Source organism: Mytilus californianus, unplaced genomic scaffold, assembly GCF_021869535.1.
Source record: "Mytilus californianus isolate M0D057914Y unplaced genomic scaffold, xbMytCali1.0.p SCAF_1, whole genome shotgun sequence".
Classification (NCBI taxonomy): Eukaryota; Metazoa; Mollusca; class Bivalvia; order Mytilida; family Mytilidae; genus Mytilus; species Mytilus californianus.
Genome location: NW_026262581.1, coordinates 109,624,166 through 109,651,836, shown reverse-complemented (window position 1 = coordinate 109,651,836; position 27,671 = coordinate 109,624,166). Strand labels below are relative to the sequence as shown.

The window sequence follows — 27,671 nt, the reverse complement described above, 5'->3', positions numbered from 1 at the left end:
CAGCTTGTTTAAAGTTAAGCTAAAAAACTTTCTTGTAAGATTAATTCATTTCTAACCACGGGACAGTTTGAAATCTATGAAAGCTTATTTGGGTCATTCTATGCTCTAGAAAAAAAATTATAAGTCGTGGCCACGTGGCCACAAGTTACTAATTCGTGGCCACAAGTTACTAATTCATGGCCACAAGTTACTAATTCGTGGCCACGAGTTACTTATCTGTGGCCACGACTTACTTATCCGGGGCCACGAGTTAATTATCCGTGGCCACGAGTTACTTATTCGTGGCCACGATTTACTAAGTCGTGGCCACGAGTTACTTATTCGTGGCCACGACTTACTTATTCGTGGCCACGAGTTACTTATTCGTGGTCACGACTTACTTATCCGTGGCCACGAGCTACTTATTGGTGGCCACGATTTACTAATTCGTGGCCACGATTTACTAAGTCGTGGCCACGATATACTAAGTCGTGGCCACGATTTACTAAGTCGTGGCCACGAGCTACTGGGTCGTGGCCACGATTTACTAGGTCGTGGCCACGATTTACTAGGTTGTGGCCACGAATAAGTAACTGACGTCAACGGTTCATGATCAGATATGTCAACTTTGTTCACATATAAACAAAACATTGAATTTCGTTTTAATATTCGATCGATTTAAATGCTTTTTATTTACTATAACATAACATTATTAGACGATTTTGAAATTAAATGATATTTGTATTCCTATTTGTGCCTCCATAATTAAGGTAGCACAATACAAAGATTTTATACCTCCAACTCCCCAGTTTTAAAATGCTGTAACTTTCTTTATAATGCTTGAAAATTTATAAAAGTGGTATTTATGGATAGCTAACAGATTACTCTTTCAAATTAATGCAATGTTAGTATTATACAACAATTATGTAATTAATTATAATTTTAACTATGTCTAAAAAAAATTACAAGAATTTTCCACTTTCAATTGACATTAGCTTCTTCATGGATACCCCGAGAGGGTTGATTTTATAATATGTTGTCCTAGAGCCATTATCTACAAAAGGGTGTCTCAGATTTTAGATAGAATGTATAGATCAAATTTTACACCTAATCAAATAATCTCTACTTTTATGTGGTAAGGATGTTTACACTAATTACAGATTTATGAGAAAATGGAATACGATAGCGATAATTTGAGACACCCTTTTGTAGCTCCTGCTGTGTTGATTAAGATAACGTTCAAATTTCTTGTGTAGTTATTGCGTGAACCCCTGAGGGTTCACGCATATTTATTAGTTAGAAATATAGTCTATGGAGGACTTATAAACCTTAATTATTGTTCATTCGGAACATTTGTTCTTCTTATCTGTATTAGTTTCCTGCAATTAAGAACACCTCCATACGGAGCATTTAAGATATCTAAAACTTGGCAATAAAGAACTTTACACAGATCGCTATAAACTCACTTATATGCTATATGGTAATAAAAGATATAGTTGATAATCTATGTAGAAAAAAAAGAAATAGATTCCCATACGTATAATTCTTAAAGAATAATAATGATTCAAAACATGGACACATGTACCTCAGTCTTTCAAACATTCATTAAATTAATCTAGAAATAATTAATGAGGCATTGCGAAATGGTCAACTAGTAGGAGACATTAATTAATGTTCCTTACGACTGATCATCAATAAGTGTAACTCTCCCACGAGACGCATTGAGAGATAAATGATCTATTATAAAACCATTTTTGAAGAGGCATAACTTTTAAGTTCAAGATACAAAAGATTTCATTAATAAAACACACGAGGTAAAAAGGGAATGCATTCTTATTGCCTATGATGAAACGTAAATGTACACAAATATGATCATTGATAATTTAAAAGAAACAGTTATCAATGCAGAAGAATTAATTGACACAAAAGAATATCCTTTAAAGATTCTCAACGAAAAAGATTAAACTGCATTTGTTTAATTATTCTAAAAAACAATAAATTTGAGTTTAATGGAAAGTTATACAAACAAGTTATAGGAGTGCCCCCTCCATAGGTGGTATATTTTCACCATCATGCACATATCTGCATCTGTCTGTCCTATTACAGCCGATTTCAATCAGTGTGTAGGAAAAGGTAATATCTTTGGTTAGCTTGCTTGCTAGCTGAACCGTGAAGTCATTATTAGGTTAGGTAAACTACCCTCCTTTATGAGTAGACTAGTCCGACAGACTGATAGAATTGGTTATCTGTGGGACTAGTCTACTCATATAGGAGGGTGGTTTACCTAACCTAATAATGACTTCACGGTTCAGCTAGCAAGCAAGCTAACCAAAGATATTACCTTTTCCTACACACTCAATGAAATCGGCTGTAATAATTATCTTAGATAAGTTCAAATGGAAAGAAAACATCAAATTACACTGTCAATATAGAGATGACGGTGTTATGGTCTTCACAGGCAAAATAGAGCAAGTTGAAGATTTCTTTAACATAGCGAACAAAATTTCCCCTATACTTAAGTTCACATATGAGATAGTTGTTGGGAGACACATGCTTAAAAAGTTAATTTTATAAAAGAATCATGAATAGGTAATACTCATCTTCCTGTTATTATATGTTTTTGGACAATTGCTAATCTATCCTCGCAAACCACATACCGGTAGTAATTTATAATAGTTTGTAATGCCAAACATCGAGGAATATAGCAATCCTAAATTTGTTTAATTTCATTGACCATAAGTTTTAAATAATTAGTGAGTTATCGCCTCAACTCCAAAGAATATCACTCAGTGTCTGTAAATCGTTTCATATCGTTAGAATTATTTTAAGGACTCAAACGTATATTCATTTTCGATGTGACTTGTAAATTCTGCATCTAACACACGTAAAAGGTGCCTTTAAATTTCGTCGTAATTTCCAGAACCTAAGTTGTATTTTTATATGAGATTAAGTATGGTTTCTTTAAATAAAAAAGGAAGATGTAGTATGTTTGCCAATAAGACAACTCTCTACTAGATACCAAGTGACGTAGAAATTAACAGCTATTTGTCACCGTACGGCCTTCAACAATGAGAAAAGCAAAACCCATACCGTATAGTAAGCTATAAAAGGCCTCAAAATGACAATGTAAAACAACTCATACTTGAAAACTAACTACCTGATTTAATCGCGGTCATTTATTATAATTATTGCTTTTGTTTCCTTATTTATATTTAAGTTTGATAAAAATTTAGAGCCTTAATTACTATCAATAGAAATTCATTATCTTATCTCTGCATGTATCTATCATCACTCAGTCTCTATAAAAGACATTCGTTATTTTATTTCTGACTCTGTATTAGTTTTTCACCACTGCTGCATGGCATATGCATAATCATTTTTTCTGTTATACGACATCACAAACATCAAGCCCAAACATTTAATTTTTCTTTCAGAATCGTCAACATACCGCTAAAATATATTACAAAATATAAATTTTGTTGTAGCATCTTTTTTCTGCATTTTACACACCATCCAGAAATGAACTATTGAAAAAAAAACATTCTTTATCTCCCTACTTTATATATAACACCACTCTCAACATGCCATAATTGTCCTGATTTACAAAAAAAAAAAGAAAATATCATCCTCCACACACATGGTAATGAAAATACTGAGATATAATTTACAATTCAGTTGAAATAATAATTAGCATAAAAAAAGTTCTAAGGTTCACGTATTGACTTTTTTTTTTAAAAAAGCAACTTGTAGAGATGTCAGAGCTAAATTCATTCAAGTGAACTGACCAAGATTTTGCCATTAATTGCATAATAATTGATTACATAATGATTGCATAACAAAAATATTGCATTCATTTAAAAGATAAATCTTTTATCTATCTATATATACCTCTTTTATTAATTTGTTTGCAGTCATAAGAAAGTAACATCATTTTAAAGGTTGGAGATTGGAAGTAAAAAAATCTTTGTATTGTGCTACCTTAATCCGATTATAATCTAAGCCAGAGTTTATATTTAGAAATTTCTACAAGAGATCTAATTATATTTGTATAGGTCATATGTATATACATCCGGTAAAATAATTGCTGTTAAGTCCCCCTACACCCATTTAATTACATAAAATAGGGTTTCGATATTTCGTACATTGTATGACACCAACAATTTTATACAACTGCATAATATGAAGTTCCCCCGACAATGAGGTAAAATTGTCAATTAGAGATCGTGACTTTTTTCGGGTATTCTTTTCATCAATACGTATTCGTTTTGTTCTTGAAATCAATATCCGAATTGTTAAAGTGCATATAATAAAAATCATGATATAGAAATACTATCTGGCTTTCATTTTAAACTTTTATCCGCTACGGTTAAGTAAGTCAAGGCCACGGATAAGTAAGTCGTGGCCACCAATAAGTAACTCGTTGCCACGAATAAATAAGTCGTGGCCACGAATTAGTAACTCGTGGCCACGACTTAGTAACTCGTTGTCACGAATGAGTAACTCGTGGCCACGGATCAGTAAGTCGTGGCCACGGATAAGTAAGTCGTGGCCACGAATAAGTAACTCGTGGTCACGAATAATTAAGTCGTGGCCACGAATTAGTAAATCGTGGCCACGAATTAGTAACTCGTGGTCACGACCAAGTAAATCGTGGCCACGAATTAGTAAATCGTGGCCACGAATTTGTAACTCGTGGCCACGACTTAGTAACTCGTTACCACGAATGAGTAACTCGTGGCCACGGATAAGTAAGTCGTGGCCTCGAATAAGTAACTCTCGGCCACGAATAAGTAAGTCGTAGCCACGTATTAGTAAATCGTGGCTACGAATTAGTAACTTGTGGCCACGACTAAGTAAATCGTGGCCACGACTTAGGAAATGGTGGCCACGGCTGAGTTTTTCGTGGCCACGAATAAGTCAATCGTGGCCACGAATATGTAACTCGTGGCTACGGATAAGTAAGTCGTGGCCACGGATAAGTAAGTCGTGGCCACGAATAAGTTACTCGTGGCCACGACTTATATTTTTTTCTAGAGGATATAATGACCCAAATAAGCTTTCATAGAAATCTAGTGAAAAAGAACAAAAGAAAATTACCTCTTCTTATGATAGAATCGTGAAAATCAACAATAAAACAATGCCGGTGACGACATTGATCAAAATAACAATTAAATTATTTGTTAAACTGTGTTATTAGAAATATACATGCAAATACACGATGTTTTATGTTCAGTATTTATCGAGATGATCGCATTTGAAGCTTGTGAAACTGAAATCTAAAAAATGCCAATCTTTGCTGCATATTGATAAAAAAAAAGAAAAAATCATGTACTTACAAAATCTAAAGCTCTTTCGGGTCACCAATTTTTGGAGTGTTCCACAAAGTCCTTAGCATGTTACAATTTCCCAAAATATACTTATTTTTCACATATTCTAAGTTTTTGAGTACACCGGTCTGCTCTTGTCACATGAAAATTCAATATAGAAATATTGTCTTTTTATGAATATAACAATATGAAAGTCTGTCTGTGCAGGTTAAAACATTTAAGATAAATATTCTTATAAAGTAGGCATCTTTTTACTATTTTTTATACAATTTTAAGAAAAGGTCGTCTCGATTTTTGTACATGTATTTGCAGTCTTCTCGATCTATTCACATTCAATGTTTACATCGGGATAAGGTCCGTTTGAATTTGCTTAGTAACTTAAATTCAAAAGTGCCAATCTTTGCTGCATATCAATCGATTCCTTTGAAATTTGTTCCCTGACTTTCTCTTATCTAGCTGCATATATATACGGATAATTAGCATGTTCCAGAGAGGTATACAGCCAGTAAAAAAATAAATTGAAATTGGTATTCCAGGAATTTATTCGCATAGCAACATTTTAAACCATTTTTACACCAAGCTGCTTTAGTCTGCTGTACTCGTCGTTTTCTATTTAAGTAGGGAAATGATAACATTAAATGGAAGTTTTGTTTTTATTTCAACCTATTTCTTTTTTTTATTATTTACCAGAACGTTTTCCCGTCAATTTATAATTGATAGCGTCCTTGCTAAAATGGGACAAACATTGAAAAGATCTAGTTTTCAGTGTTTACAGGGGAGGTAATATTTTGTCACTAGATTTCCCACTGGGAGTTTTCGTCTTTTCAAACATGAATTCTTATTTTTATTTTCAAGATAAAGAACTTATGTCCTGAAATTTCGCCTTAATATATTACAAGGAGATGTCGCGTTATTGCCAATGAGACAACTGGCCAGTAAAAGACAAACGGACTAAAGGTTACTGTACGAACTTCAATAATCAGCTAAAGTCAATTTCATTGAAATTGCATCTTAATTTTCTGTTCACTACACTATACCAACTCGAAGATCTTACAGCATCCCTCTACAAAATCCCGTTTGGGGTCACATTTCAATTATAAATACAAATTGTAATCAAAGTACTGATTTGCTGTTTACTCGGATCAAGATCTGATGCTGGCGAATAAATCAAACTCTGTATAAGTGTGTCCATCATATTGTTATACAATATTGTTATGCAAGGAACATGCATACAATTCTTAAAATTCATCCACGTGCATTATGAGTACTAAGATGACCGATGTTATCAAGGTACCTGTTCGTTATTATGATGTTTTTTACTGATATATATTTCTCAAGACGAAACATGTTAATTACAGATAAACGTTCCAAAAAAAATATTTTCATGAACTTTCATTGATGCTATTAATATATATGAAGCGATAAAGAATTCCATTCTGCACTCGATAACGTCAGCGTATTTATATGCAGTAATGGGTGTTTTTAAAAAGGCACACTCAGAAACTGCCATCTCAAGGTCATCCCAGTAAAAACGTCAAAGTTACTCAAATTCCAAAAGAGTAACAATTATACTGTTGGAATTTTACATAAGGATTTCTGAAGAACACACTTAAAGAAAAATTTCAGAGTTGAATAGGATGATTTTTTTGACAATGACTTATCTGTTGTGTTTCCTAATTTCCTGTTGCAGCTTTACTGTTCCAACTGAGCTGATCTTTAGTATATGAGTCTTCTATGATGAGTTACAGATCGAGTTTATGTTTGGTTCCGCTCCGCTGATTTTTTCCGACATTACGGGCTTTGGACTTTTAAAATTTCGTGAAAGTAACAGTTATACGGACTTTTTTTTCTAAACGCCTTCACATATTGATCTGATTTTTAGTATGTGAGTCTTCCATGATGAGTAACAGATTGAGTTAACGTTTGGTTCTGCTCCTCTGATTTGTGCCAAAATTACGGGCTTTGGATTTTAAAAATTTAGCGAAAATAACAGTTATACAGACTTTTATTCTCAAATTTCTACTCCTAAAAATGGCTTCAAGATTTTTTTGCGAGTGGGGCCATTCGTGTCGTTCCGACACATCTAGTTTCTCCTAAATTCATGTGTACGCCCGGGCGTTTTGACGTAAACGTAGCTACGAGCCTGATGGCATGCAGAAGTTACATGTAATAAATGGTACAGATGTACAAAATACAAATAAGGAGATGAGGTCTGATTGCCAATGAGACAACTATCCACCAAAGTTCAAATAAAGTGGATGTAAGCAATTATAGGCAACCGTACGGCCTTCAACAATGAGAAAAACCCATACCGTACTTTAAAATTTCGTGAAAGTAACAGTTATACGGACTTTTTTTTCTAAACGCCTTCACATATTGATCTGATTTTTAGTATGTGAGTCTTCCATGATGAGTAACAGATTGAGTTAACGTTTGGTTCTGCTCCTCTGATTTGTGCCAAAATTACGGGCTTTGGATTTTTTTTAAATTTAGCGAAAATAACAGTTATACAGACTTTCATTCTCAAATTTCTACTCCTAAAAATGGCTTCAAGATTTTTTTGCGAGTGGGGCCATTCGTGTCGTTCCGACACATCTAGTTTCTCCTAAATTCATGTGTACGCCCGGGCGTTTTGACGTAAACGTAGCTACGAGCCTGATGGCATGCAGAAGTTACATGTAATAAATGGTACAGATGTACAAAATACAAATAAGGAGATGAGGTCTGATTGCCAATGAGACAACTATCCACCAAAGTTCAAATAAAGTGGATGTAAGCAATTATAGGCAACCGTACGGCCTTCAACAATGAGAAAAACCCATACCGTATAGTCGGCTATAAAAGGCCCCGACATGAAAAATATGAAACAATTCAATTGAGAAAACTAACCGTGGCCCTATTTATAACAAAACAATTTACAAAAAACAAATATGACAGACATGAACCAACGACAACCACTGAACTACAGGCTCATGACTTAGGACAGGCACATAAAGAATGTGGCGGGGTTAAACATGTTTGTGAGCGCTCAACCCTACCCCTAACCTGGGACAGTGGTGTTACAGCACAACATAAGAACAAACTATAAAAATCAGTTGAAAAAGGCTTAACTCATCAGATCGATACAAAGCAGAAAAACATCAAACATAAACACAGACCGGACGTGGCAGAGTATTTATCCATCCCTTATCCCTAACAACAAAACGGAAATTAAGTACAGATTTGAGAGTATTCGCAGTTACTGACAGCTAGTTCAAAGCCAATAACAACTAATAAAAAAAATCATGTATCTAAGACTAAAATATCAATCAGTGCACATCCAACATCCAATGGATTTAGTGTAAAGACGTCGTTAACAGTCAGAGAAAAACATGACCTTGTGCAATGCCAAAATAAAGGTATCGACAGATTGTAGTACCGTTAAAGTGCATATGTGTATAACTAAACTATTTAGTATGATTTTAATTTACTGATAACAAAATCAATATTTATACCAATAAAAACATATATTTGTAATTATTTGTTACTTAACAGAATGTTATTTTAAAGATTGTTGCTCAATAAGATTTGCAGCATTAGAAATGGATTATTTAATTTTAATTAATGGGTCTTGTGTTCATGCTTTTCCTTACATCTACACAAAAAGATAAACAACCGAAAGATATGGTACCTATTTTGATTTCGTCCTTTTGTGTTTGTACTTCAGTCAGGATTCTACTTCGTCAAAATTATCTCCCCATTACGCCACCCAATTTATATAATCGTAAAAATGGAAGCCATTGTAGTGATGAGGCACTGTCAATTTAGCTCTTGAAACCCGATCAGTTTATCCACATAGCATCATTACGATCCTTATATGCCAGTTGTATCTTAAAAGACAAATGTATCTACTTTCTATTGAGCATCATTTAATGTACTTTTAAGCATTTGGTCAACTTAAAACTATTGTCTGATCGGTTGTCAGGGGGAATTTTCGAAAGTTCAAAAACATTTAAAAAAATTCTAATTAAATATTTCATGGAAGGGCAGACTAAAAATTTTCAGAGGTTGAGGACTAATTGCCGTAGATAACACACACAAAAAAGAAGTTTTTTTTGAAGTTATGGATTTTTAAGATCCACTTGTTAAGTCTGTCGTCAAGTACTTTTAGTAAAAATTTATCATTTGAACACACCTACTCTGTTGTTATGACTCATTAGAAAGATATTTCACTTGACCCATATATTTCATTTCTTAGTGCTGTAAGTTTTTAAAGTTATCATATCAACCTATAGCCTAAATATATAAAAATAATAGAATCTGAAGCGAGATGATGTATCAAATATTTTTCTTTCATACGTTTGCAAGACAGAAGAGTCAACTCAAACACGCCTGAACATAGAAAGGTGTACCCGACTTTCTCTTCGATGAAATTATTGCCTATTTTGGGGATTTTTCACCAAAAAAAAAACTGTCGCCGGGGGGCAAATTAATGCTTTGAAAAGATCAATCTATTATCTTTCTTTGGATTTTTTTTTCGGCGGAAATTATGCTTATGCACAAAAAAGATCCACATGTATTTGGACCTACCCCAATCGACTGTTTTGTGAAAATGTGTCTATAATTTAAAAGTTTACAAATATATCGAAGCTCTATACCATAATTTAAGTAAAAACACACACATATAAGATGCACAAAATCGTAAATTATGCACATTCATTAAACTTTTAAAGCTCATAGAAACAGATGTTAACAATTCAAATTTACCAACTTGGCCTTTTTTACCTTCTCTAACAAAGAGTTCCATTTCTTTTGTTTAATTTCAACTGGGTTTCCGCCTGCTTTATCATTAGAATCTTTGTATCTCGATTTTAAACCAAGAAATTTGATTGACTCATAATCTATCATTCTGTCAAGCATTTTTACTTCCAAAAAATATATAGTTGTGTTTTACTGCCTTTATACCTACCATAAATGTATATGCCCAACTTACACATTTTACTGACATATTTTAGTTATTCACCGTTAAAGTCCACTTAGTCCAGACATTTTTGGTTAAGCACCGTTGAAGTCCAGAACACAGCCCTCTCTTAAAGTCCATGCATTATTAAAAAAAAATCAATATACCTGCATACTTACCCTATTTATATTTGTTAGTAGTCATTATCCCACAACTGTCCGTGCTCTCAGTGCTGAGGTTTAATTTATTGTATACAAATCTTAATTGATGGTTTGGGACCAGTCACTCAATTGGGTTATGATAACCTGTTTGGGATATAAATTTACTGTGCACAAATTTTTATTTTGAATTTATGAGGTGATATTACAAAATGCAAACGATTACATAAAAGGCAGCAACTTTTCTGTATACCTGATTGTCAATGTGAATGACCCCTATGAGGATAGTGGTTTTCAAAGGGATCAATCAAGCAATTTAATCAGTTTCTGTAAAATTCGATTACCAAAAGTTCCTACTATTGCTCTTAACCTTTCAATATTTTTGCTTAAATTAAAAAGTAAGTTTTTAAGGACTGTATTTATCCCATTTGGGCTTTTATATCCTAAACGGATTGTTTCATAATCCATTTGGGTGATAAGTCCCACTGTTATATACAAAATTTTGAACTGTAAATATTAACTTACCGTTTTCAGTTGATACAAGTATCAGTACATCTAGTTGACAGAATATTTTAATCAATTTTATTCTTCTTTGTTATCACATGTAAAAGTTAAGTCTTTGTGTTAACTGTAAAAGAAGAAAATATAGGTTTTACAATCAGTCAAGTGTTACGTAGTGGACAACAGCTGCAACTACAATAGATAATTTATCTAAATATAATGATATAATTATATAATATTTAATTGTGTTTTCATAATTTGTATGGTTGATGGCTCTGATTCTGACCGATGCTAATATACTAAATATACATGTACACTGTGATGTCTATTGTTGTAATTATCAATTATGTCAATCAATTGTAACTGATTTTTATGCCCTTTATGGGCCCTGTAATTTGGGAAATACAAATATTCTGTTCTATTCTATTCTATTCTATAATATGAAAGTTGGTTAACTTTGAATATTTAGATTTTACACCAATAAAATGATTTGATTTGATTTGATTATAATTGTTAAACCGGTTTAACATATCAGTTTCGACCATTAGGTTTTTTGTCGTTAGAATCATATATTCTAACATTTTTATGAATATGTGTACTTGTCTTATTTGAAACCTTGTTGTATTGTGATGTTTTGTATATAATATGCTAAAGTCGGTTATAAGAGCTTTCTCATGCTCATGTTAATGTTTGATTGTATGATATGTGACGACTCAGAATTAAATTTACTTACTTACTTACTAGGAGAAGAGATGGGACTGAAATATGAGTTATTCAAAGAAAACAACCGGAAATAAAAGACTGATCCCTAGATATATTGATTAGTTCCTGGTATTTCATGACAGTTTTTAGTCTCGTGTACATTACTTTATATCCTATTGAATATTTTGGTGGTTATGTTTCACTTGGAACCCTTTTCAATGAAAAAAGAGTTAAAGAAAAGATCAAATCTGTATTCGATGTAATAAAAATGTAAATAAAAATAACCTTACCGTCTTTGAATTCCTACATTTCAATTGAATTTAGATTTAGGTCAAACACAAAACTCACACAGGCGTGACATGCGATAAACACGAACATACCCGTATACTTATTGATTGTGTTTAATTGCTATCACGGGTGAATGGCTTTAATGAATGTAAACAATTTGTCTAACTTGAGTTATACATTAAGTGACGGTCCAATGAGCTTCTCTGGGTGTACCTTCACAAGGAACGTTCAAACCCAAAATTTTGAAGGCCATGCAACTTGGATATTTGTACAGCTATATGACAAAAAAGGACATAAAACCTTTCATATTAGAAATTAGTAGTTATGGAGAGTCAAGACTAAAAATGTCGACAAAAAGACATAAAATATCATGATCGTTCGAAACATAAAATATCATGATCGTGAAACTGAAACTTATTATTTTTAAACATGTAGCAATCTTTAATGATTTTATTTTCAAACAAATGAATACATCGAAGGATAAATAATTGCAGAAATGTTTAAAAGGGCATTATCTGTCAAATTCATGTTTACCGATTTTACCCAAATTCTCATATTTAATTTACAACATAGTCTAAAATATCCAAATCACAAAAACTCCAAAAGGAACAATTTACAATGCATGGACTCGTTATATTGGATCAGCATTTATATGTAGCATTATTTTAGACTAGACGCCATCTGTAAAAAAAAATGAGTGTGTGATAACATTTTGTGAGGGAATTCGATGTTTGCTATACCACGGTTTATTTCAACGCACTTTATGACAATACCACATACCAATCAAAATGACATTTTTTTTGCAGTGTTTTAAGAAATGATTTTAATTTGAATCCATGTATTATTTGTGAAACAATAAATGTTTTAAAAGGGCGAATTTTCTGTATAGTCAATAATTATGTTGACTTTTGAAGCCCAAACTTTCTATTGCTATAAATATGCAAATGAAATAATAAAGATTCGAAAACTATACCAATACAGAACGACATGTTTTTGAAATTATAGCAGAACTTTTGGTTGACAAATATTTATTCGTTATTACAAAAAATGAAATTAAAACATCTGTCATTTTCTCCCTACCCAGTTTACCCCTATTACTTATTATGATGCGGACCGGTCATTGTTATTAAATCTTACGCAATTTGATTGGATTAAGTTATTATTAGTTTACCTTCAAACTGTTGATTTTTTTTCACACATGTATATTGATAAATCAGAACGTGCATGAATGTAAAAAAAAAGATAAACAGTCGGTGCCTTATTTATTTAATTTTTCTAATTTATTAAGCTGAAAATGTTCAACAAAATGTATTTGAAAAACTTGTTTTCTTAAACCTGAATTATAATTGCGTTTCTTTTTACATGTACACACGCGTGTACAGTAACTTAAATCTGGGACATAACAGGCGGAAACCCAGTTGAAATAGAACAAAAGAATCGAAGTTCTTTGTTAGAGAAGGCGATAAATGCTTACTGTAATGTTTACTATAGTAACAAAATTTTTAAAAGTTAATAGAAACAAATAAAATGACAGTTTTCGGCTAAATTACGAAGTATTTTATCATAAAAACACAATTTGCATAAGTTTTCAATTTATCTATTACATAATTAAGCAGAACAATTAGATACATTTTATCAAGTCGACGACATGGGTGTCTATTCAGTTGGATCTAAAAAATGCATAACCTCCGATTTTTATTGTTTTATTACCACGGACGGAGAACATATCAATCTATTTGTTCCTTAATTTTTGTTTCTGCCCTTCCATTATGTAACTAAAAAAAAAAATCAAAAAAATGGGTGACAATTGCATCGAAAAGATAAAATCGAGTGCACCTTTTTATGTTAGGGCGTGTTTGGGTTAAATATTTTGTCTTGAAAACGTATAAAGCAAGAGTATTTGATACATCATCTCGCTTCAGATTCTATTATTTTTATATATCAAGGCTACAAGTTGACTTTATAACATCGAAAGTTCACAGTACTAAAAAATTAAATATATGGGTCAAGTGAAATACCTTTCTAATGAATCACAAAAACTGAGTAGGTGTGTTCGAATAGCAAAGTTTTACTAAAAGTACTTGACGACTGACTTTTAAGTTGGATCTTCAAAATGCATATCTTCGAAAAAACTTCATTTTTTGTGTGTGATAATTAGGGTTTATAGTCTTGAACCACTGAAAATTTTTAGTCTGCCCTTCCACGAAATGTTTAATTAGAATTTTTTTAAATGTTTATGAATTTCCGAAAATTCCACCTGACAACCGATCCGACAATAGTTTTAAGTTGACTGAATGCAGACAAGTACATTAACTGATGCTCATTAGCTAGTAGATACATTTGTCTTTTAAAATACACCTGGCATATAAGGATCGTAATGGTGCTATGTGGATAAATTTATCGGTTTTCAAGAGCAAAATTGGAAGCGCGTCATCCCTACAATGGCTTCCATTTTTACGATTGTAAAAATTGGGTGGCGTAATGGGGAGATAATTTTGACGAAATCGAATCCTGACTGATAATATAACGACCTTGACTACCATTGAGGGTCTTGCATGGTCGGTATTACATAATATATTATAATAGCCCCAGCTTAAATGACCTTCAATTTGGACACTGGATGAGTCCATATTATTTTTATCAATGAAACCATAGATATAATAGCCATTATGGCTATTATATCTATGATGAAACTAAAGGTATGAGGTGTAAGAATTGCTACTGATCATATTTTCACAAAATTTTCCGCATATAGAGTAGATTTTGCAAATTAGACGTTTTATTCCATTAAACAAGTCATTTTTCGAAGAGAAATGCCGAAATACATTTTAAACACGGCTACGCCAGGTAAAGTTGTCTTTATCTTAACAAAAAAGAAGCGCTTCATTCTAAATGTGCGCACGGTCAACGCCTTTACAACCCTATAAAATTACTAAAAGAAGCATTCAATACTTATAATTACATTTTTTGTTAGGATCATGAAAACACGATTTCTATCAAGTTTTTCTTTTATTTACCTGTGCACTTTATTGTGGAAACTAATCCCAAACAAAAGTAGTCAGTAAATAAAGTCAAAATATGTCCGAACAGCCTATTTTTTTACATCAAAATTCAATACGATCCTTTTAAAGTCAATTTCGTCTACCTTACAAATTCTTGTTAAATTATAATTAACTTTCGAGATGACCTCCGAAGAATGCCGATTGTCATACTACTCCATATAAACATATATATATATAAATACACAGACATGCACGTGCAATCGTATAACGGCCATTTTTCTACGTCTATATGATTTCATGTCATTGATATGTAAATCATCGTTTTACTTGAATAAGAATGATTTTTTGTGTGCCAACGAAACGGATCTTCTACGTGGCTTCCTAGTTTCACTTTCCCATGTTGACATGCTTTTCTTTTTAATAACTGAACATATGATTTACATATGTGTAATCCATCTCAAGCTGAGGGTTAAATTGAATATAGGGTGAATACACATTCAAATGAGTTGAGTTCCGGTAAAACTCTATGATTATTGAACTGCAAGACATAAATACATTACCAATGTTTTTGATCTTATTTTGACAAACTTGAATCACACTGACTGCTAATAGCGAAATATTATTTCACAATTCCGCTTTTATAAATGTTTGAAACAAAGAAAATCATATTCTAAATTTTTTTCCAAAATCGAAGCTAAAGCCCCTTTAAACAGCGACAAGGCCTTCATATAATCAGTGACAAGTATCACTGTGTATTATTGCCACCGGAATTGGGTACCAAAGAAGCGGAGAGAATGGAGAGAACAAAATAAACTAGATAAGAGTTCCTTTAATTTTAATTATTTCTATCGTTTTGATGCGATTACAGCTCATAAAACGATTTTCTGATATATCTTTTATACCAATAAGTAGCAAACAAAGACAAGAATTTGTGTTATCCAAAACGGTGCACTTGGTACCAGAATATTTCGAGGTCGATCGACCTCCGACGTCCCGCTGGCCTGATATTCAACAGTTTTCCTTCTCTTCCCAGACAAATTTTTAGATTATGGTAGTGTGGCTTCATATTTACTGAAATTCGCTTTCAAAAGGATGTTTTAGCGGAATAATTTTTACTAAGGTAGTCGGGGAGGTTATCAAATATTGGAGAAGTACACGTTTAAAAATCGTGATGTATCTAGACGATGGCCTCGGAGGGGACAAAGACATGGAAGAGGCTATGTTATCGAGTGAAAGTAATTCATTCCGATTTGGAAAAAAATGGTTTTATTTTTGCACCAGAGAAGTGCAATTGGGCCCCAATTCAAAGTTGAGAATAGTTGGGCTTTCATTGGGATATGGCAGAAGGGGTTATAATAATTACTGAGAAAAGAATAGAAAAGCTATTGAAAATTTTAGAAGTTTTCAGGGCACAATTTCGCTATGGTATTATGCTATTTAGGGTGAAATTCATTACAAGTATTGTAGGACAAATTATATCAATGTAGGCTGCATTTATTAGATCAGTCACGTTTAAGAACAAGGTATTTGTATCAATGTATATAACAAAGGGCAATTTGGAACGCCCAGGTACTAGTTTATAGTACGGACGCATTTAAGGAATGCATGCTTTTGGGAACAGAAAGCTAGAATATTAACTCAGTTGACTTATAACGAAACACAAGATTTTATGTGTTCAGTGATGCATCTGGTATAGGTTTTGGTGGTTCTGCGAATACTCTCAGATCTGTACTTAGTGTCTTTTTTTGTTGTTAGGGATGAGGGATGGATAGTTGCCTCATTGGCAATCATACCACATTTCCTTATTTTTATATTGTTACCACTGGTTCAGAGGACGAACCATTAAAATGTTTGGTAGTTGGTCATTAACGGAACAAGCCGAAAGTTCGACCTGGAGAGAGCTCGAGGCTGTAAAAAGAATATTGATAAAGTTTGTCAATATTCTCACTGGTAAGGTTAGCAGAGTGTTCACGGATAACAAATATATCACACAAATACTCAATATTGGTAGCAGAAAGATGGTTTTGCACACAAACGCTTGTGTTCTTTGATGAATTTTGCACAGAGAATGCAATAAAGTTGAGCTCGGTTTGGATACCACGAGAAGCAAACCGGTATGCAGATACTTTAAATAGGGTAACAGATTGTGACGACTGGGAAGTACAAAATGAAATTTTTCTGTACGTTAATCATATTTTGGGTCCACATGATATAGATAGGTTTGCGCATGATTACAATGCCAAGTGCAAGCAATTCAATTCAAAGTTTTGGTGCCCCAGGACTACCGGGATAGACTCGTTTACAGTAGAATGGGGTGGACATAATGATTGGGTAGTTACAACGCCAAGTTTGATTTCAAAGGTTATTATTAAGATTAGGCAAGAAAAATGCAATGGCACTTTAGTAATCCCGGAATGAACATCGGCACCATTTTGACCTATGGTGGTGGATCGACTTGGAAATTTTAAGGATTTCATAGTTGATTTTTTCAAGGGGAAAATCTAACTAAAAGGAGCAGAGGCCAGTGCAGACTGTTTGGACAACAGAGCTTAAAATTTAGATTTATTGCTATAAGAATAGAACTTTAGTTTTCAATATACTTATGACGTTATTTATTTTGACAGGGGTTACATTAGATCGCACAGTGGAGGAGACGGTCCAGGACAGTGGGATCGTAGTTAGAAGTTACATGTACGAACTTTATCCGAAGATGTGTGAACTCTAAAAGTGATAATACAGTTAAATCATATTTTAATTCTAAAAAAGATGAGAACGTTTCATTTCATTTCAAGATCATAAATCTTTGCCAGATCAGCCAGTTCATGTTGCACTGTATTTAACACATTTATTGAACAATGATTCAACTTTCTTCCTGTTTTTAATGCAGTTTACGGTAAAAATGGTCACATGAGATAATTGGACTAAAAGACCCTACAATAAACACTTTCGTAACATCGATTCTTGAAGCTTCTAAAAGAGGAGCATAAAAAAAGACAGAAAAGAAAGATCCGATTACTCCTGAAACTTTAATTGAACTTTTCAGGTTTTCTTAGATATGATGAGGTCAGTTCCTTAAGTTTTTGTGATGAGAAAGAACATGAATCTCATTTAAGTTTGTATATTCAAGAAAGCAAAACCGACCAATATAGACAAAGCTCTGAAGTGTTGATTCCTAAAGGTTTCTCATCGGTCTGTCCTTACACAATGTTTATAAGGTACACTAGGTTGGCGGGTTTTGATGATTCTGGTCAGCAGAATTTTTATTTGTTTCGGCCTATTTATATATCTCGTAATACATGCAAGCTCATTACTAAAGATAAAAAACGGCGGCTAGAGAGCCAATTCTTAAGAGAATCAGAACAATTTGTCCAGAGGGAAACATAGGTCTTAATTCATTCAGATCAGGTGAGGCCATGATGGCGGCTAACGCTGATGTTAGCAACAGATGCTTAAAGAAGCACGGTAGATGGAAGTTTGACTCTAGTAAAGACAGTTACATAGTAGATTCCAATGAGAAACGTTTGAAGATTTCTATGGTATTAGGCTTGTAGATTACCCTTTTCTTTAAATTTCTATCACGTACGACGGGCTGTCGGCTAATTTGAATTTGCGTTTGAGTTAATTATTTTTCTGTCATGTGAACGAGGTAGGTGAAGGTGGTGTTCTGTCAATGGCAGAACACGGTGTCATTTGTCTGTCTGTCGTCTATAGTATAGAGAATATTTATAATTTCCCGCGTTTCGATCAGTATAGCTGGAAAATGTTGTATTCTCTGTATGCAATCGTTGATTTTCGGTAGGCCGATGTTGAACAGTCCAATCAGTGGGCTGATTTGTTGTCATATTTAAGGTGTGTTTATGGGGTAGCTTCAGTTTCTAGCCGTCGTTTGACCGAGTAAACACCATTATTAGGAAAATTATATTTTATATATTCATTGTTTGCAAAATAATTTTGCTTTACGTACACTTTTTGCACCGACGAGGTCTGACATCATTATCCTGAGATAGGCTCGAGCATTGACTTCGGATACAGATTTTTCCTGGTCGGCCTTGACTATCAATGAGGGTTAATTTTTCAAACGTACAGTTTCCATTATTTTGCTATGTTTAACGTATGATTGGTGAATGAAAAATGTCAATAGATTACTGTGCTTGATGTTTAATTCATGATATGTCAAGATTATGTATAATATACAATTACAATTTGGCGTCCATCACGTACGACGGGCTGTCGGCAAATTTGAATTTGCGTTTGAGTTATTTTTCCGCCATGTGTACGATGTAGGTGTATAGCAATATATAAAGATATGTAGGAGAAACAATCTCTATGAATAAAATTATTCCAGAATAGGAACGTATCGTCTGCCTTGTTTTTCTTCATGCAGAATTTGTCAAACTCATCCATAAGAGAAGTGATGTTAATGTCGTCTCTAACACAAGCTCTAATGTTTTGCGATTTAATTGCTGGTATGATATAGCAGTGCCATTGTTTTCCACTCTGCTCTAAGAATTTGATCATATGACTTCTGTAAAAGCTCTCCTAAACATTAAGCAAGAATGAATGGGTTTTTTTTAAATTTGAGCCCTGTTCAAGAACAGTTAAAAGACCATCTTCTTTGTGGTTAATTTTCGCTATCTCTTTAAGACCAGCATCAAAATAAATTTTAGATAAAACAGGTTGTACATTCTTCAAAATATGCCAGTCCCCCGTAAATGGTAATACCCAAGAAAGCTCTTCAGTATATTCATTTTTCAACTTACAAAACATGTCAAAGGTTTTAGCATCTTCAACAATTACCATGAAACTTTTTGATTTGTCAATATCAAACAAATTGTGGATATTTTCCAAAACATGTTCTCGTTTCTCGTTTTTATATAGATTAGACCTCTGGTTTTCCCGTTTGAATGGTTTTACACTATAGTAATTTTTGGGGCCCTTTATAGCTTGCTGTTCGGTGTGAGCCAAGGCTCCGTGTTGAAGGCCGTACCTTGACCTATAATGGTTTACTTTTATAAATTGTTACTTGGATGGAGAGTTGTCTCATTGGCACTCATACCACATCTTCCTATATCTAATTAATAGTTTCTTTATTGTCGCATGGTTCATTTAGTACTCAAAGATAAACAACATCAGCCTTTTCGGTTTCATTTTTTTTCAAATTGAGATAGATAGTTCTTAAGGTCAGGGATGCACATGTCTGAATTTTCAACACAGTTCTTTTGCAAGATGAATTCAAACATTTGTTTTCTGATGTCAGTAACTTCAAGCTTTTCAACGTCATTTTGGAAAAAAGAAAGCATACAGGCCCTATTAGCTGTTGTAAAAGGTTTAGATGAATCAATATTGAGAGCATTTGGTTTAGGCTGTAGAGCCTGGTAAGATGTAGCATGTATACCTCTTTGTGGGTCATTAATTTTTGCTGATGCATGAGGCTGTCCGTCAATATTGTCAATTGAAACTACAGTGAAAGCAGCTTGGTCAAGAGCCTCTAGAAACTTCGTACTTATTTTCTCTTCAACTATGGCTGATACGTGTTGACGACATTTTATTTTGGAAGAAAGGATGCCAAACGAATTCAAAATTGTACTCAGTTTACCAAAGCTACTATACGAGTCTGTGGTGTCGCCTAAGAGAATATGAAGAGGGTTTGCACACTCACCCTTATTCACTTGGAATAGATTGTGACATATTGTAAATAAAGTTCTTAATACTCTGTTTCGTATATGAGGAGATGTATGGCAGTCAAGTGGTATAAGTGGAGTGTCAAAAAATGCAATGTGTTTGTTTGATTGCCATTCATGTTTTGTCTGGGACAAAAAGAAATGAAAGTTCCAAATAGTAGGGTCAATTGTTTTGGCAATATCAATGAAATCCAGATTACATAAATCAACATTTTTGAAGTTGTACTTGAATTTTGAACTCAAATCTTGGAATCTTGTGGACAAGTCTTGCAAGACGGTTGAATATTCAATATAGGGCCTAGTGTCTTTAAATCTTGAGATCCTATTTCTTTATCAGGTGAACTTGTCGGCTCTTTGTATCTTAAGTTGTCTAGAAAAATATCGTGCAGTATAGTGACTAGATTTGCGTTTTTTCTCAAGATGATAGTTCCCTTTTTCTTGTTAACAACAAAGGACTTACTCTTGTATGAGTGAAACTCTAATAGATTATCAAAGAAGTCTCCAAGAACAATTTTAATCCAAGCCGATGATCTTTTAAACACCGTGTTAGTGACGGCTTGGTTGCTTGTGCTGTGTTCGGTGCAATCAAAGACTTGAGACAATAACATGGGTTTATCAGATACCAACTGGTCCAGTACAAAGAGGCAAGTATGTGTAAGGGCAACGTTTTCAAGATTGGTTTGAACAGTGCGAAGGTCGTCTTGGAATGTAGAAAAAAGAGAATGAATGTCTATGTGCAGGTTATTTACATAACTGAGGGATTGTTTCCTGGCGAGCTTTGATAGAGTATTGTTGCATGTTTTACAGATGTAGCTTTCTTTGGATAATGAAAGGTATTCTTCCTCTTGATTGGCAAGGAAATAATTAAAAGTATAACGTCAAAGTCGGGAATTTGACGAAGATCGCATTGGCGGGCGATTTTCTCTGAGCAATGTGGCGTACTACATGTTATTGACACGAAATGTCTCGTGTCTCGCCCATAGGTGCTTGAGGACAGGACCCTATGTTGAGCCCCCGTATTCAATCCCCCTTTATTATTATAAATCCCCAATTTCTAATATATATCATTTATTTGTACTATATGTATACCAATTTACCATATTTTTATTCTAAATATGCATGTTTACTATCAAGGTGCCACTCGACTATATAGGTCATTGTGTGAAGAGCTGTAATACTATAGCGAGTCCTTAATGTTTAGAGTAATGTTTAGAGTAAAAATATGGTAAATCTTATCATGAAGGAGAAAAATCTGTTTCTGAGTTGTGAAGAACTAACGCACAACTAACATTAGGACGGTTATTTAAGTAAAGAACTATAATACAAGCCAGTCCTTATGCGAAGAACTATAATAAAATTGAGTCTAATTTAAAACTGTTAACTGAGTCAAGAACTCGTATGCACGACTCTAAATGTCTCACAACGTTTCGACTGTGGGTAAACTATTAAAAAGAGAAAAAGATATAAATAATAAATCTTATGAATAATATCCGCGATCAAAGAAAAAAAATATCACATCATGTCGGCGGATGTTATAGGATCGAGAACAAATATAACGAAAATATAACAAAAGAAATCAATCAAACAACTGCAATCCCAATTTAAGACGCAAACACATCACAAGAAAAAACAAGATCACACCATGTCGCCGTCACAATTGTCGACTTTAAAAACGTTGTATGATCGAAACATTTGGCACAAAATAAACAACTGCAATCTACAAATAGAGATTTCCAATAAAATGACATTACAGTGGAGATCACTTCTAACCTCTCATCAAATCTGTCAGAATCTGTCAGGAGAACTGTTCTAGGACAGTATGTAGAACTGTCATCCTGACACCTTTTAGACAGTTCTAGCTAGAACAGTTCTAACCTAGAACTGATTTGGTCAGTTCTACCTAGAACTGATTTAGACAGTTCTACCTAGAACTGATCCTGACAGTTCTACCCTAGAACAGTTTTAGACAGTTCTACGACTAGAACAGTTCTACGATTAGAACTGATTTGGTAAGTTCTACGCCTAGAATTGATGTAGTCAGTTCTATCCATAGAACAGTTTTAAGAACTCTTTGTCTTAAATATAAATAAGTCAAAAGAATATAATATATATTAAAAAATTCTCATCACAGCACTGTTTTAACATTCCTCTAACTGCAGTGACGTCATTTAGAACTGTTCTACAATCCTGACAGTTCTAAGTTAGAACTGATTTAGTCAGTTATGCTGACAGTTCTACGGTTAGAACTGATTTGGTCAGTTCTGCTGACAGTTCTACGACTAGAACTGATTTGGACAGTTCTACCCTAGAACTGATCCTGACAGTTCTATCTAGAACTGATTTGGTCAGTTCTACCTAGAACTGATTCTGACAGTTCTACTTAGAACAGTTCTAGGGTAGAACTGTTCTAGGTAGAACTGTTCTAGAACAGTTTAGAACAGTTCTATGACAGATTATTCTGACAGTTCTAATGAGAGGTTAGAAGTGATCTCCAATGTACTTGACATAACCAACCTATCTGACCGTGTCTTGACCTATTGCATTGAAGGATGACGGAGGGGAGCATAGACTGAATGAATTTTTAGCTCGTTGAATACACATACTTTGTTGGAATGGGTGCTATTTCAAAATTAGCACAATCTGCAATTTTAATTCTTACATATTTTGTTATTAAATTGGGATTATGTTATTGACAACAAACTCGCAAGGGAAACCTTCATTCAGTAACCGGTAATCAAATGCACCGATCATTACTTCGTCAGTTTACTTGACCCATATATGTATCTCTCAAACGGTGAATTCTTAAAGCTACTAAATCAAAATTAAGTTTGAAAAAATAAAAATAATAGAATCTGAAGCGAGACGATATTCTCATTTTAGATTTATAAGTTATAAAGTTAAAACAAAAGTTTCAAACACGCCGAAATGTAAAAGGTGTACACGACTTGCTTCTTCTTTTTTATAGCATACTTCTGTAATTCATTTCAAGATATTTTTGTCAGAAGTAGAAATTCAGATCACCGATGCATCTTTCTGATAGTACTTTGTCACCTTTCCGTAGAATTTAATCAAAGGGGATTTATGAGGACGCACCTTCAAGAACGAAAAAAAATAATTACACTTTACTGAATCAGTTAATGTTTTTACTTAATATTTCTCTTTAATTATAAGGATGCATGGATTCTAGTAAGAGTCCGTACAAACGGATGCGTAATTCAACGTCATTGCTCTTAAATTGTTTTTCTGAAATGTTTGGCGTTCAACTTGATAGGCAAATACGTATGAAAAAAACGGACATGTACATAATATTTGATTGAATTTTAGGATGATCATTTTAGTTATATGACCAACTTATGATAGCAAGTGGATATTATATTTACTGGTCTGTGCATCCGTCCGTTCTCCGTTCCGTTCAAAATATAATACGTTTAAAATTATATACCAAATCAGAGTGGGGAAGCTAAATCCGGTGCATCATGTTGAGAGAATGCCACGCTCTCTGCACGTTAAATGTGCATGAAATATTTGCCACTGGACGTAAAGCAACCAACTATCAATCAATCGACAGTATCGTTACTTTAATTTTATTTCTGGTGAGGCAAATGATTTAAATCTTGACAGTCATAGCCTCAACTTGTTTAAAAGACGTCCATGCCAATAGGGAATGGACGGTTAATTGAAAAATAGTTTTCAGCATTTTCATATGCAAGAAAAATCATAATTTTAAACACGTTTGATTGATTGATTAATTGATTGTTGCTACCGGACACTAATAGACGAAAACTGCATGCATATTCAGGACAAGTAACACAAAATAATACAAAAGATATGTATACTAGGTCGACCATGATAACAGCATAAATTTCAATTGTACCTGGAAAAAGAGAGCATGTTACATAGGGGCAGACATTTTTTCTTGCAACATGCCCCCTATGGATCCCTGGTTCTGTTCCGTGTAGAACTGATGTTAGCACCTATATTAGATTCCCGAATCCTACTGGACGTGGCTGTGTATTTATACATCCCAGACAACCAAACGGACGACCCTTTTAAGCATATTATAATGTTGAATATAATCTTAATCTGGCATAGAGCACATACTGGTACATCCCGCAACGCTAAGGAAACACCCTTTTGGGGGGGTGGGTGGTAGGTGACCATACTCATGATAGGTCACAAACTGGCGCAATGAAAAATCAAGATTTGTGGAATTTTATCATGAAATAATAATTTTTCTAGTGCGCATTAAATCAATATATTTCAATGAAACTGTTGGTTAAAGGTTTAATTCTCGGTATTCAATTACAAACCGATCCTGACCAAAACAAAAATAATTGACAGAGTTATATGTATGGCCTCGTCTAAAATGCTTTTGTACACATTTGGGGATAATAAAGTTTAAGATCCACTATGTTTTTTAACTTTATGCGTTTAGCTTTTTTTCAAAATGCATGGAATAAAATAACTGGGTGAATTATGAAGTCTTGCTTGTATTAACCAGGGTACATGTCAGTAAAATAAGTACTACATAAAATGTATGAATGCCAAGTGTGTGTTGAAAACTACATCCTGTTAAAGTAATAAGTTCGTTGTAAAACAATCAAACATCATCTCAGTTTCACAGTTATGACCTCTTGTGTGAATCAGTTTTTTGCAACGTCTGTTCATTAAAAAAGATATTTGCATCTTCCTTGTTCATTTTATAAAAGAAAGTTTGACGTATATTTTTTTCAAGACGTTAATAATGCGGATTGAGTGAGTAAAGAATACAGCAGTCGACGTTTTGAACCGTCGACACTGTGTATATTCTATACTATGAAATTCAAGGTATATATTTTATCTTTATCTCTCCTTTTCAATGGTAAAAAAAATGGTGAGGAGGTTGCCTTATTGCGTCAATGGAAGCTACTCCACTGCTCGAGTGCGGGAAGTCTTAGGCTCGATCTTTGCCCGGTTCAAATCGAAGATTGGCTGCCTGTCTGCAACACACGCAATATTTACGAGTAAGAGCAAATATTGGTCAATCCGGAGTTAAAATCAAGTGTCCATGTAAGGTGACATCTCTTCCTACGGTATAATACAAAGTCTGGTTCATATTCATCTTCTCGTCCTAAATATGCATATGTTAAATTCATATGCAACGAACACTTATATATACGACCTACATCCTATTAATACTTATATTTTATGTTCCACTTTTAACGTTGTCTAGGTGCCCCCTTTTAAAAATCCTACATCCGCATCTGGCAACTAAATCTTATCTTATGTTGTTCTATGTTTCTTACCTAACACAATTCCGTTAATTCCGTAAAACGAATTTCGTGACACCCCCCCCCCCCCCCCCCCCCCCCATTAATTGTTTATCAATAAAATGGATAAAATACTATAAGTTAATTTAATTGCAGGGATATAAAAAATTGCCTGGAAATGTCTTTTGTATTTGAACTCCAATAACATTCACGTTAAATAAACGAAACAAGTTGCTTTTTAAAATAAAAAAGACAATACGTGAACCTTAGAACTTTTTTATTCTAATTATTCTAATTATTAATTCAACTGAATAAGAAATTATATATCAGTGTTTGCATGGTCATGTGTGTGGAAGATAATATTTTCTTTTTATTGTAAATCATTACAATTTTGGCATGTTGAGAGAAGTGTTAAATATAAAGCAATGAGAGAAAAAAAATAGATTCCCAGACGTATAATTTCTTAAAGAATAATAATGATTCAAAACATGGGGGAAACATGTACCTTCTTCCAAAAATTCATAAAATTAATCTAGAAATAAGTAATGAGGCATTGCGAACTGGTCAGCTAGCAGGACACTTTAATGTTCGTTACCGACCAATCATCAATAAAAGCAACTCTCCCGCGAGAGATACTTACTTGATTTAAGTATAAAACCATTATTGAAGAGGCATAACTTTTACATTCAAAATAAAAAGATTCTATTAATAAAATAGAGTCACACGGGGTAAAAAAAGAATGCATTCTTATTGCCTATGATGTACGTCAAGGTTCACAAATATGATCATTGATAATTAAGAAGAAACTGTTATCAATGCATTAGAATTAATTGACACACAGGAGAATATACTTTAAAGATTCTCAACAAAATAGATTTAACTGCATTTGTTAAATTAATTCTTAGAAACAATGAATTTGAGTTTATGGACTGTTATACAAACACATTATAGGAGCGCCCTTGGGTGGTATATTTTCACCAACATGCACAGATCTGCATCTGTCTGTCCTATTCATTAAAATCTTAGATAAGTTCCAATGGAGAGAAAAACATGAAATTACACTGTCAATAGGGATTACGGTTTTATGGTCTTCACAGGCAAATTAGAACAAGTTGAAGGTTTCTTTAACCTAGCAAACGAAATTGACCATCTACTTTAGTTCTAATATGAGGTGTCGACATCTAGTATGACCTATTTAGAGGGTGGTAAAGGGTTATTTTCGTGCAACGTTTTCGCCCTTTTTATTTCACGTGATTTCGTGTTTCGACGTTTTATTTCTCGTTTTCTCGTGTTTGGTTCGACGCGCGTGCTTCGTGTTTTCCCTTAATTTTTTTCCGTGTTTCGTGTCGGTACTCTTATTTTCTCGTGCTTGTCCCGCATTTGATTAAAAAGTAAACCGGGACTTATTCAAAGTCAGCCCAGATATTGTTTTAAATTATAAACTAATTAACTGGTCCCAAAATATTTATTAATAGCCTATTGTATTACTATGATAAATCGTATGCAACTAGAGGACGCTAAAAAGTGACCACATGCAGGGTCGCCATGTCAATTTATAATGACTGCAAGAACGGCTGAGTAATAAATTTTGGTACTTTTTTCCTAAATATTTGTACGATTTTATTCCTTGGCTTCGTTTTTCCGGAGTGTTTTTTTTCCGTGCAACGTTTTTGCGATTTGTTATTTCACGTGTTTCCGTGTTCACACCCCTCCCTCTATTTAGATACCGAAGTGTACAAAGGTGATCGATTCCATAATAATGGGAATCTTTGATGTTAAGTCACGTATATTAAAAACACAGAAACGTATCAATATTTACCAATCACTAGTGCACATCCAAAACAC

The 27,671-nt window shown here is 33.7% G+C and overlaps 2 protein-coding genes across 6 annotated transcripts in view; both read right to left on the bottom strand.

Moving 5' to 3' along the window:
- The window catches only part of LOC127730324 (beta-1,4-galactosyltransferase 4-like), a 49,385-nt gene extending 37,346 nt beyond the window's left edge, over positions 1 to 12,039 (bottom strand). Inside the window, exons 1-2 of one of the 5 annotated variants that reach the window (XM_052238703.1) lie at positions 11,897 to 12,039; positions 10,929 to 11,031 (exon numbers count right to left, since the gene is read on the bottom strand). The gene's annotated coding sequence lies outside the window, so the exon portion shown is untranslated. Of the gene's footprint in view, positions 1 to 8,976; positions 9,147 to 10,928; positions 11,032 to 11,637; positions 11,699 to 11,896 lie in introns of those variants that run through there. The other 4 variants (XM_052238713.1, XM_052238707.1, XM_052238721.1 and 1 more) reach the window with 4 other exon arrangements.
- Positions 1 to 27,671, bottom strand: part of LOC127730362 (uncharacterized) — a 172,447-nt gene that overhangs the window by 83,459 nt on the left and 61,317 nt on the right. The gene's annotated exons all lie outside the window — the stretch shown is intronic.